Raw genomic sequence first — 12,167 nt, forward strand, 5'->3', positions numbered from 1 at the left:
TTAAGGCTATTTCCTCTGAATCCATACATTTTTCATTTTCCTACACAAGGTCTCACATTGTATCAGATTTCAAACAAGTAACCTTTGAAGTTAATTTTTGTTTCCAGTGAATCTTTCTAACCTTTCTTTTAAAGTAGAGAGCCAACAGCCAGTAAAAACAGCATTTTTATTCCTTGTTGCTGTTCTCATGGTCTCCTAAATCATCATATCTATCACATTCTATTGCTGAGATCAAAATATGTCTCTGTACAGAACCTCAACTCATGATAATTCATAGAATCATAGAATGCTCTGGGTTGGAAAGGACCTTAAAAATCATGTAATTCCAAGTCCATGGGCAGGGACACTTCCACCAGACCAAGTTGCTCAAAAGCCCCATTCAACTTGGCCTTGCAGTGTTTTTCATGTCCTCCTGTCCTGGGCTGCAGAGCTTACCTGACCACCTCACTTGCTTGCAGAATGAGAATAAGCTTTACACTGCCTAAAAAACAATCCATGAAGCCATTCACAAATCAGAAGGCCTGCACAAGATGAGGCCTGCTTACAACAAGCTCTATATATCCACGCATCTTTTTTAAAGGGCACTTTCTCCCAAAGCTCTCTTTCGCAGACAGCAAAATCATTTCTTGACCTCAAAAGTTATATGTATCTTCACACCCAGTCTCAGACTGTTGTCACCACTGAAGGATGACTGTAGGATAGAACTAAGGAGAAAAGTGTTAAGGACTTAGGATAAAAATCTTACTTGGAGGAAACAAGGGATAAAATGAAAAATAAAGCACAAACTTTTGGATTAATTTTGGCGTCTCAAAAAGCAATATTATTTTCCTTTAGAGTAACATTTATTTTTATCTTAAATGTATGTCTACATCTTCCTCTGATAAACATTTCACTTTTTTTAACTTGGTCTTAAAACACCTGTTATATAGTGTGTCTCAGCAGTGCATTAGTCTCTTTAAGTAAACACGCTTGCCTGTCTTGTATTTAAAATTGGGATTGGCATAAAGTTTTCTGCAAGAAATAGATGCAAAAGAACCTGTATATGATCAGGGAAAAAAAATGCAAGATTTCCAAAATATCTTGCTCATGCTAACAAACCTGTAAATGCATAACATTCTGATTTGTGTTTTCCTAAAAGGTCAGCATCTTCCTCCAGTAACTGAAGTGGGATGAAGACTTAGGTATTTGAGTCTTATACTTACTGACAACAGTAATAAAATCCTTTGCTGATGATTACTTTTTGTATTGTTTCAACCTGTTTCTTTTAAAGAAAAGAGTGACAGAGTTTGTTCTATTTAATGTTTTACACCATAAACTTCAATGTGTAGACATCCATTGCATGGAATTTTGAAATTAGAACATGAAAAAAACATTGGTATTGTGAAAGAAATAGTCATATTTTCTTTGTGAACAACCTCTCTTCCTCATGACCATGTGTACAACATGCAAATAATTTATAAAAAGCAGATGGGTTTGTTGGTTGAGAGTTACTATACAAAACTACATTCAAGAGACTGGAAACTATTTCAAAGACCTTTGCATCTCAGAGTTTTGAGACAACATGCCAGCAGGGGTTGTGTTTCAAGATGCTGTTTTGTTCAAGCAGACAAAGGCAGCATCTCTAGAATGTTTGAAGATATATTTGCAATTTGATAGAAGTGAGGAAAATACAGAAAAGTTCTCTCAACTTCCAAGTCTTTTAAGTGACTTTTAAATGATGATGTCTGGAATTTGTTTCACTATTTTGCACAGAAACATAGATGGAAGCAAATGGCCATTTTCATTTTCCACTAACGTTAATTTATTACAAATATCTCAGGAAGTTAACATTGAATTACTGGCAGATAAAGAGAGAACATCAAGTTTAAAATAATTTGGCTTTTTTTTTCCTCTTTTTTTTTTTTTTTTTTTTTGTCAGATAATCTTAATGGGGTGTTGTGAGGCAGCTAAGCACCACAGAGCTCTTTGCTCACACTCCTCTCCCCCACAGTGGGATGGGGAAGAGAGTCAGGCAAAGAAAAAGTTAAAGCTTGTGGGTTGAGCCACTTGATATAACTGTTCAGCATGACGCCATATGGTACGGAATATCCCTTTGACCAGTTTGAGTCAGCTGTCCTGGTTCTGTCCTCTCTCATCTTCTTGTGAACCCCCACCCTCATTGGCAGGACAACAGGAGAAGCTGAAAAGTCCTTGGGTTAGTTTAAGCACTGATCTGCAACAACTGAAACATCAGTGTGTTATCAAACTACCCCCAGCATTATCCTAAATCCAAAACACAGCACTGTACCAGCTAGTTTGAGGAAAATTAACTCTATGCTACCAGAACATGTGGTTTCATTTCTGTTCATTAAGTAAACAAATAGGAAACAGTTTATTCCTTTTTCCAACAGTGTAATAAGGAGCAACAGTCAGAAATGCAGCAATATTTCCATAGATTGTGGCAACAGTTGCCACAGAGAAAAATATGTCATTTTCATTTAAATCTTTGTTCTTCTCAAGTGAAAGAGAAGTTAATGCATTGTCCCACCAAAAGGTTGCATTTTAGTTTTAGGTAAATATTCTATTATATCATAATTTATCATTTTATTAAGAGTCCTGTGTTTTATCTTAACTTGATTGACTCATGTTGCTTCTGTCACCTAGTCTTTTCTGGTACTCCTAGCATCAGAGGGAAAAAAAAAAAAAAAAAAAAAAAAAAAAGAGAGAGAGAAACACAAGTTGTTAAGAGCTGTTCTGTGACTGGCTTAATGGTCTGCATTATTTCTGGCATTCCGTCAATTAACCATGAGCAGTGGTTACCTGCTCTATATAAATGATAATATGTCTTATTGTAGCAATTGCCTCTACAGATTTGTAAAACTATCTCAATTCATCTTTACATGATGATTACTCTCTCTGCTCGCTGTCCCTTGTGTTTCAGGCTTAAAAATCCATGACTCAGTGTCACATGAAATTAATATTTACTAAACCACAGCGTAAACTTTTGTTTACTTCACCCTGTCTGACATGAAACAATCTATAAATAGCAAAGCATTGAATAAATACAATTATGTCTTTGGGGAAGAGACCTATTCTTGAAATACATTTTCACTTCAGTGGTAATGGGAGGCCTTTGTGCTCAAAGCATGCAGCTTTACAAAGTATGGGGTATCTAGATATGTATTCTGATTTAGGATGAAATTAATTATCTTCAGTATACTTTTATCCAGTTCCAGATATTTAAGAAAATTGGGCTATCTTTAATAATACATTATGTGGCTAATTTTTTTGTTCCCTTCCATGAACTCTTGGATTTATACATTGGTAGGATTCACTCTATGTTAAATCCAACGCAAGAAGTCTTGACTTTGAGCCTTCAATTCTTAAATCCTGAAGTAAAGCTGCAGTTAGAGTCTTAACCATAATAACTATGGAGTAGCATATCTTTGAACTCCTCAAGATTTATTATGATAGGCACAGTTTTATTACGTAACGAGCTCCTACAAAAAGGAACATAATGGAAATGGGAAGTGTTTCATAGTGTGAAGTGTTCTTTGCTTTTTCCAATACACTGACAGTTTTAAAATATCTTAATATTTTATACTTGTCCATGTGAAGAAAATATTAGTTTTTGTGGGTTGAGCTAAACTGAGTTTTAAATCAGGCATTAGTTCTGCTGACCTAGGACAAAAGTTGAAAACCAAACTCCATTCTGAGCACACTCCCTAACAATGTGGAAATCACAACTGTTGAAAACATTTGTATTTGAGTATAGCTTAGCTACTAGCTCATGCTTTACATAATATGTGCAAGTTATAATCCTTTTTGAATTTCTGTTTCTCTGACTTCATTACATTCCTAGAAATATATTCAATTTCATAGTGAAGAACAGTCTTCTCACTACAAAAGACGCAGTACATCAAGATAATGACAGGTACAAGAATAAGTCATCACATTCTCTCTGCACATAATACATCCATCACAATGTGATTTTCATCTGTACAATTCTTCGTTTCTTCACTAAAAAGCACAGGACAGAGTCATAAACCCTACTTTCAGCAAGTGCTGATGGAGAAGTTGGTATTTGGAAGAAGTGGTAGGTTTGAACATTAAATAGTCTTGCTGTTTTCTTTTATATTTAAAGAGTTAAACCTGATTCAAATGTTTGATTTTTTATCCAGTTGGCTACAGCTTGACTCTAAGGATAATTAATGAGCTTTTGCTGGCTTTCTATCTGTTTTTTGATTATTTAGTTCTTTGATTACTTTCCTATTTCTTGTAAAATTATCTTTTTTACTGATTATTTTCCATCGGTCAATATCATGCATTTCAACTTCTCTTGTTATTTTTTATTTGTCAGAAAATTTGAATATATCAAGCTGCAGTTGAAAAGACTTGGATAAATAGGTGACCTAATGCTGCAGTTAAATGGAATGACTTCAACTGACTTCATTTGGAGTGAAATCAATCATTCTGACACCATGAAAATCCTCAGCTTTTCACATATTTTTTTCCAAAGATTAGAGGATGTTCTTCTGTTTTCACAGCTGCTGTAATTGCGCTATTGCTTTCCATCACATCAAATTTCCTTTTTTTACAAGATTATACAGCTACATTTTACCTGTATTCATACATCAGGTTTCCATTGATCTATGCCAAAATTTAACCTTCCTAGGTTTTGTATTTATACCTGAATTTTTCTTTTTGAATTAATAACATGTTACTCTAACTTCTGACTTCTTATCTGTTGCCAAAACAAAAACTGTGCATTTGCTATAACAATTTATATGATGAGTATTTGATGTAACTGGTTAAATTTGATATTTGCATACACTTTATTCATGTATTGTATTAGTATTCCATACACTCATGGGTGCCATTGTCCCCACAATTGTTCATAGATATACACTTTTCATTACATAAAACCAATCAGCAGCTTTATTATGCTTTGCAAATAAATTCCAAAGGAATAGTGTTCTCTGCTTTTTAGATGTTTGAATGCTTGAGGTCAGCCTTTGATTATATCCATATGAAAAAAGAACTTCAGGCCCACATATAAGGAAAACAGGGATGAAACACCTGCTCTCAGATCCCCCCCTGCAATGCGTGTATTTAATAATTTAAAAAACTGTTTAACAGTTACGCAGTTTAAAGGTTAAATTCAACAGGACCTGTTCTCTCTGCTAACAAAATTCCCTAAGTAACATGGTTTCAACGGCTGGTTACTCTATGCTGTCACTAGCTTCAAACTTACATACTTAGTTAAAACTGAAGAAACCAGGAGAGGTCCTGAAGCCTAAACTGTTTTCTTTGCACTCCTCGCACATTCATTTCATAAACCATCAGCCATAGGAAAGCTGTCACAAAACTATGCTTTGCTATTGAGAAGGAGTATATAATATGTTTGGAAAGAGAAATGAGCCATCCTGAATGGCATCAGTATTGGTCTGTAATTCTGCTCTGTGCCAGCCTTTGAAAACAGAACGCAGTGAGAACTGGTAAGGCAAGCTTTGTACTTTGCACGACTCAGTGTGTTAACTGTCCCAGCAAATACCTGTCAAAGCACTGTCCTTCCCAGTGTCCCTTAAAATAGACATATTCCTACAGACACAGAGACATGAAACACTACACCATGATAAGTATCCCATAAGTCAGTGGCCAAGACACGAAAGAGCATATTGTTAACCATTTAAGAAATACCAGATGGGAAGTTTAAATTCCTCATTCCTGTCTCAGAGTCAACATAGAGCTCTCAGTCTTTTTGTCAAATGCACATATTAAAATCTCTCTTTGAAGCACAAATGGTTGAGAACATTTTATACAAAAAGAATTAATAGAAAGAAGTAAAATGGTTTTGATAAATGATGTGTGTGTGAAAGCTAGCTGCCGTGAAAGCTGCTGGGAATTTCAGTACTGATGTCACAAAGATGATGGTTCCCCTTTCTAAGATTCACCGATGTGATGGACTGGGGCCAGCTGACAGCCAAACACCCATCCAGCTGCTTGCTCACTCCCAGCGGGACAGGGAGAGAAAACGGGAAGGACAGGAATGAGAAACCTCACAGGCTGAGCTAAAGACAGGAAGACTGCTTACAAACTGCTACTGCAGGCAGAATAGACTCACCTTGGAGAAAAGTAATTTATTGCCAAAGAAATTAAATATTAGTAATTACTAATTTGGGTAGTGGGAAATAGAAAGATTAAAATGGCACCTTTCCATCCCCCTTTCCAACTGCCATCCTTCACACCCAACTCCTCTCCTTCCACCCTTGTTATCACCACAATTTATACTCAGTCCCTTCAGCAAGGAAATGAACAAAGGTGTGGACTAGGGTCAATATGTGGTGGTTTCTCTCTGCTGCTCCCTTCTTCTCACACTTTTCCTCTGCTCCACATTGAGGATCTCTGCTGTCATGCCTGGAGCCCCTCCTGCCCTCCTCCTCCTCTCCCTGGGGTGCCAGCAAGGCTGTTTCTCCCTCTTTGTTTATCCTGGGTGCCGGGCACCATTTTACCCGCCCTTCCCCAGGCTGTCCCTGAGGCGAGGCGCCATCTTGGCTGCTGGGCCTAGCCGTGCCCTGTGGTGGGGCTGTTGGGGCCGGCTGGAACTGTCTGGGGCCGGCAAGGGCAGCTCCAGCATTGCCCCGTGCAGCAACAACGCAGTGCCCCGCTCCTAATGCCAAAACCTGCCACCTACACCTCATATAACCAGTAACAGATTGTTTTTCTCTGTGCATTTAACCTACTTAGGGGACAGTATTATATTCTTCAGGTGAGAGCCTAGAGTCTGTGCCTCTAGGCCTGATTTGTCTCAAGTCAAATTCTCAGATCGATAAAATTCAAGATTTGAACTTCATGGACTAATAGGGGGAAAAAAAAAAAAAAAAAGGTTACTTGGAAAAAGAGCAGGGAATTTCTTATACCTACTTACAGACAATTTTCAGTTATGGAAACCATATTGCAGTGCATCTGGGTAGAATACTGATGCTGAAAGACAATGCTGAGGGAACATCATTGAAGACATTCACATACCTTGGCTGCTTACAGCTTCAGAACCCAGCTATGCAATGTTATGTTCTAAGGCCAAACTGTGTTTGGGCTGCAAAAAACTTATGTTGCTGTTATGTTGCAGTAAACCATAAGCCCCAACCTGCAGATACACCAGGAACGTTTTAGCTTCACTTTCAACTTTCACTGTGGCCCTGTGACTTCAGAAAGACTCTTCACTCAAATTATATCCGTTTAAGGGACATACCATAAATATGGGATTCCGCTTTTCCTATCTGTTGTATCTGAATAATCTTTATCTGTCTTTCTTTGCATCAGTGTATATCTTCAGTAGCTTCATCTTCCCACAGTTCTTCATGGCATATGATTCCTGTCAGAAAGGATCACTGGAAAGAGGCAAAATTTAACAAAGACAAACCGTTTTGCTGTTGAATTGGCAATTTCCAAGCTCAACTTAGATGTCCTAAGGGAAAACATTGGAGATCATGCAACTCACTTGGTCCTCCTTTATCTCACAACAAAGCTTCCTTTCTTTAAAATGATTCTTGAAACTTCAAAGGGTCTGTTTTATATATCTGTTTTGAAATATCAGAGGGGCATCAGAGATATCTGACACACTCCTACTCCATAACTCTTCATAGGTACAGGAGGGCTAAAGTACACATTAGCTTTGTCCTAAGTATCTCTTCATAATATTGCATATATGGTTAAGCAGAGTTAGATTTTTATCCATACTGTTTCCATTCAAAAATATATATATATTAATTTTTCATTGTCTCCAAGCAATACTATAGAAAGACTTATGAGAAGATAGCAGTAAACACCTAAATAAGTTATGTGTCTCACTGAATCAAGATGTTGCAAGTTCTGTCTGTATCAGTTTTAATCCTTTGTCCTTACTGCCCATCTGTGACAGTTTCTGTGTCTTTATGCAATAGTCATTATGAAGTGTTTGTGAAGTCACATATAAAGGACAAAAGTCCTTTAATTTTAAATTAATTTAAATTTGAACTACTTGTTTTGTCTTCGACAATTTTAACTGAACAGTTAATTTGGTGAATTTTACATTCATTTGGTTTGATCCATACAAATATATGCTGCAGTATTATATGACTACTGTCCTTCAGAATCCCTAAAGGAAAAGAATGACCTCTGTGCTTAGTTTATATAAATCAATGTATTTTTATGCACTACATTAATTTCCTACTGACAAAGGATGTAGTCAAAACATTTATCTCACAAGGCTAACCTAGTGAGGAATTAAAACAAATAGATCTGGCCCTAATGTTGCCCGTGTACCCACCATACATATCAGCCTCTGCATAAGAAACTGCTGTCCCTGTGAGGCTTGCTAAATGCATTTAGCTTACCTTTGTTTTAGATATCCAGTTTAAATTTTGTAATAACTAAATTCAACAAATAAATAAGACATGCATGTTTAATTGGCACAACAAAAAGCATAGGATAAGCTGGCAAAGTTTCTATGCTTATGCACAAGAAAAAGAGACCGGGGGGTTATGTGCAAATTTTGTTCTGCATACTACCTGCACATAAAACTCATCACTTTCTTGGTCTGGCTTTTCTATTTGGAGAATTCCTCTCTATATCGGTTAAGGACAGAGGTATGGCTTTGGAACTGACACCTCCTTTACCTCACAAATGCAAATGTTTTATAAGAGCTTCTAACAGTTCACAACAATCAACATATCTTATTGAGTAGGGATTTCCTGGAAGCTGATCACTGGCTGAAGGAGTATTGATAGTATTCCATATTTTTAATATTTCTTTTGAAGATATGTGCTTGCCAATATTCTTATTTTCCTCTTAGTGCTTTCTCTCTACTCTCCTTTTTGTTTTGATTCATCAATTCCCTTTTCCTTCTCCTTGCACTTTCACTTTATGGCCTGGCATCCTGCTGCTGAGCTCTGCATTATCCAAAGACATCCCCTCTTTCAGAAATTGCACCACAAAAGATTATTGGAGAAGGATATATAGATATATGATATATATGATACAATATATTGGAGAAAGACATATAGATATATAGAATGTTTGGGATATATGTCCCTTGTGATGACAATAGATGAGTCTTGGAATGCTTATACTGACCACATGCAGAGCCTGAATGAAAACTAGTCAACTATGCTACAGGATGGAACAAGATCAAGGCACCCAAATCCCAGGATCTTGCCTTATCTTCAAAACCGTTCTGTACAGTAACACTTTCCTTCTGCATCTTTTGCATTGCCATGTTTTTCTCCTAAATGTGTAACTTTCTGTTCAGCTTCTTCTCAAAATTCTTCTTAGCCCTGTCCTGTCCTATGCTATTTCAACTTCTACCCAAATCTTTCATTTTTTACTCTTAAATTCAAATTTAAGTCAGCTGTTTTCCTCACCACATCACAAATAGCAAAATAACCTTTTTTATTCACTAGTATGTACTGCCAAAAATGCCAAAAATGTGAAGCTTTAATTTTAGCATGCCTTATTTTCTAATGTTCCACTAGTAGTGACACTGTTGGGTGAATTGCATGGACTGGGTTCTTTTTAAGTTTTTGTCTATAGAAGACTGTTTTAAACCATTTTTTTATTGTTATAATAAAACCAGATAGGTGCAACATAATGTTTTTCTTTGTGAATGGACCTTTGTGACTCCTTTTTTTTTCATTTTTCAGTGAGTCTCATAATCACATTCTGGATTGATTACCAGGTTCAGGAGTGGATAGGCTGTTACAGTACTTTGTGGGGTAAAAAAAAAAAAAAAAAAAGTTTTGAATTTCTAAAATACAAGATTATTCTTTCCACAACATTCCATATTTTTTCCTCAAACCCCTACCACCATCAGATTACTAAATTCATATAAATGTTAAAATTGGTTGCTAGACAACATGTAGGAATCAATTCTGAATGTGTGCAGGTGGCTTCTCACGGGGCTCTTAGGAAGCAAAAGATCACTTTCACAATCAATCAGTTAGAAGATGAAGAAAGTAGTCTTGCATGACTTATGTCTCGTATTTTGTTAGAAGAGCTTCTGTTGATGGGGCAGTATTTAGTTTGGACCTAGCCTAGGTGAACATACTTGTGAGGCCACACAGAATGACCAATAAATAAATAAATAAATAAATAAAATAAACTATGTAATATATATACCAAAAGATTTACTGTAATAGGAGAGTAAATTTTTAGAAAGATATATATATATACTACAAGTCCCTTGTGCTGACACAGTTACAAAAAATTGCACATTTGAAATACAATCATATTGAAAAATACTGAAGATTCCAAGAGTAACAAGAAAAAAAGTATAGTATAGTTACTACAAAGTGATGTAGAGTAACAATTCTGCAAAGTGTTGCCATTGATAAATAGCTCCAAAATTAAGTAATGCAAGTAAGGAAAAATTAATGTGTTCTGGAGAATTCATTAGGGAAAAAAAAAAAAAAAAAAAAAAAAAGCAGGAGTGGTGTCTAGAGAAAACATTTCATTGAAATTTGGATGCATGAACTAGAATGTGGGTTAAGGATGTATAAGGAGTTAATGCTCTATTAGGCAACATAAAAAAAAAGAAAAAAAAAAAGAACACAAGACAGACAGTGTGAGATCTGATTTGTCATGCCATCAAGCCTTGAAATTAAGGACAGACATTGTTGGTACTATAACCCAGTCTATAACTTAGCAAAACCAATCACAATAGCAAAACACAGGATGTAACACAGCAATTAATGTTTACTGGATGAGGTGTCTTTTAAGCTGCTCTTTCTTAAACCCCCTGTGTCTGCTGGGAGCAGTGCCATTAGGTCAAAACAAGAGCAACATGTATGCAGGACACAATGGACAGGAAGGGATAAAGGTCAGCGTGCAGCTGTTATTACCTGCAGCTCGCTTTCTCCTGCAGCCATTGTCTCCTGTATCCTTGCATGTTAATTGCCTGGCAGGTTCTTCAGAATCCACTAAATTGTGGAAATGACATCGACCAAGCTTCCAAGCTGGAAGTTATCAATACATCAATTTACCCAAAAAGTTTTTGAAGTGGATCCAACAGTAGCAGGATTGCTGAGGCTTTCCTGCTTCCCTGTGTGGTGCAGGGGACATCTGCACTTTGACAGGCAAGGAAGGATGAGTGCTCTTGCCCTCGGCAAGGTAACTGTTTTGCTCACAGGCACAAGTTACAAGGTACAGAAGTTGTGAGTTAGGCTACATGAATTACTGAAGTGATGACTTAGTGAATTCACATTAGACTAGCCTGTACAGAGTAGACTGAACCCTTTTTTTGATGTTTGTTTTCTTTCTTTATGAGCTCATAGATTAAAGTTTAAATTAAAGAGTACATGTTCCTGTAAATTTGAGAGAATCAAACAGACCATGACACTTCCCCTAACACTTATTGTACTTGCTGCAGTCCCAGACCACTCATTTGAAAGCAGTATCTATTTTTCAGGCTATAACTTCCAATTTTAGAAATTTAAAGTCCTATTTTCTTTTTTGCCTCCCTGGCTAGGACTAACTATTTAAAGTATTCCTGCTGGAGGACATAAGATTTGGACAGTGACACTTTAAAAGAATTTTCACTTGCATGGTTTCACCATAAGGATGTGCTTTTACTGGCTCCCAACATTTTCCAGACTCTTAAGGAGTATCCTCTAGTTCATCAGTTTCCTTTTGGGCTTGCTGCTGACTGAATCTTCAGCTCTCTGTGTATCATTTATAGTACTAATTCAGTAGGCTTTTGCTATTATATGATCCTATAGCATCTGTCACAAGGGGTACTGATGACTCAAATACAAGATTAAAAAATGAGAATTTACTCAGGTTCCTTGTAAACTGTACGAAGTCTATTATTCTGCATTTAAATAATTTATCAGTAAAGAAAGCTTCTGTATTGAAGTAGGCCATTCACCTCCTTTTACAAATTTCATTTTGCTAGCTTGTGTTGATGTTAACTTTCTGAATTCCTCTATTTATAAGGGAAATCACCCCTTGAAATTTTACAAATGACAACAACAACAAAAAATGCATTTCTTGTAGCAGCCATTTCTGAACTAGCAGTTGCTTTCTCTTCTGTACATAGGGATTGGGATTTTATTTAGGCAGTGACTGTAAACCTCAGCTAAAACTAGGTAATTCTAGTCAGATGCTTATTCAATGCTATTTCTGTTGTGTGATAATAAAATAAAATTGATAAT

The sequence above is a fragment of the Cygnus atratus genome, chromosome 2 (assembly GCF_013377495.2).
Source record: "Cygnus atratus isolate AKBS03 ecotype Queensland, Australia chromosome 2, CAtr_DNAZoo_HiC_assembly, whole genome shotgun sequence".
Taxonomy (NCBI): domain Eukaryota; kingdom Metazoa; phylum Chordata; class Aves; order Anseriformes; family Anatidae; genus Cygnus; species Cygnus atratus.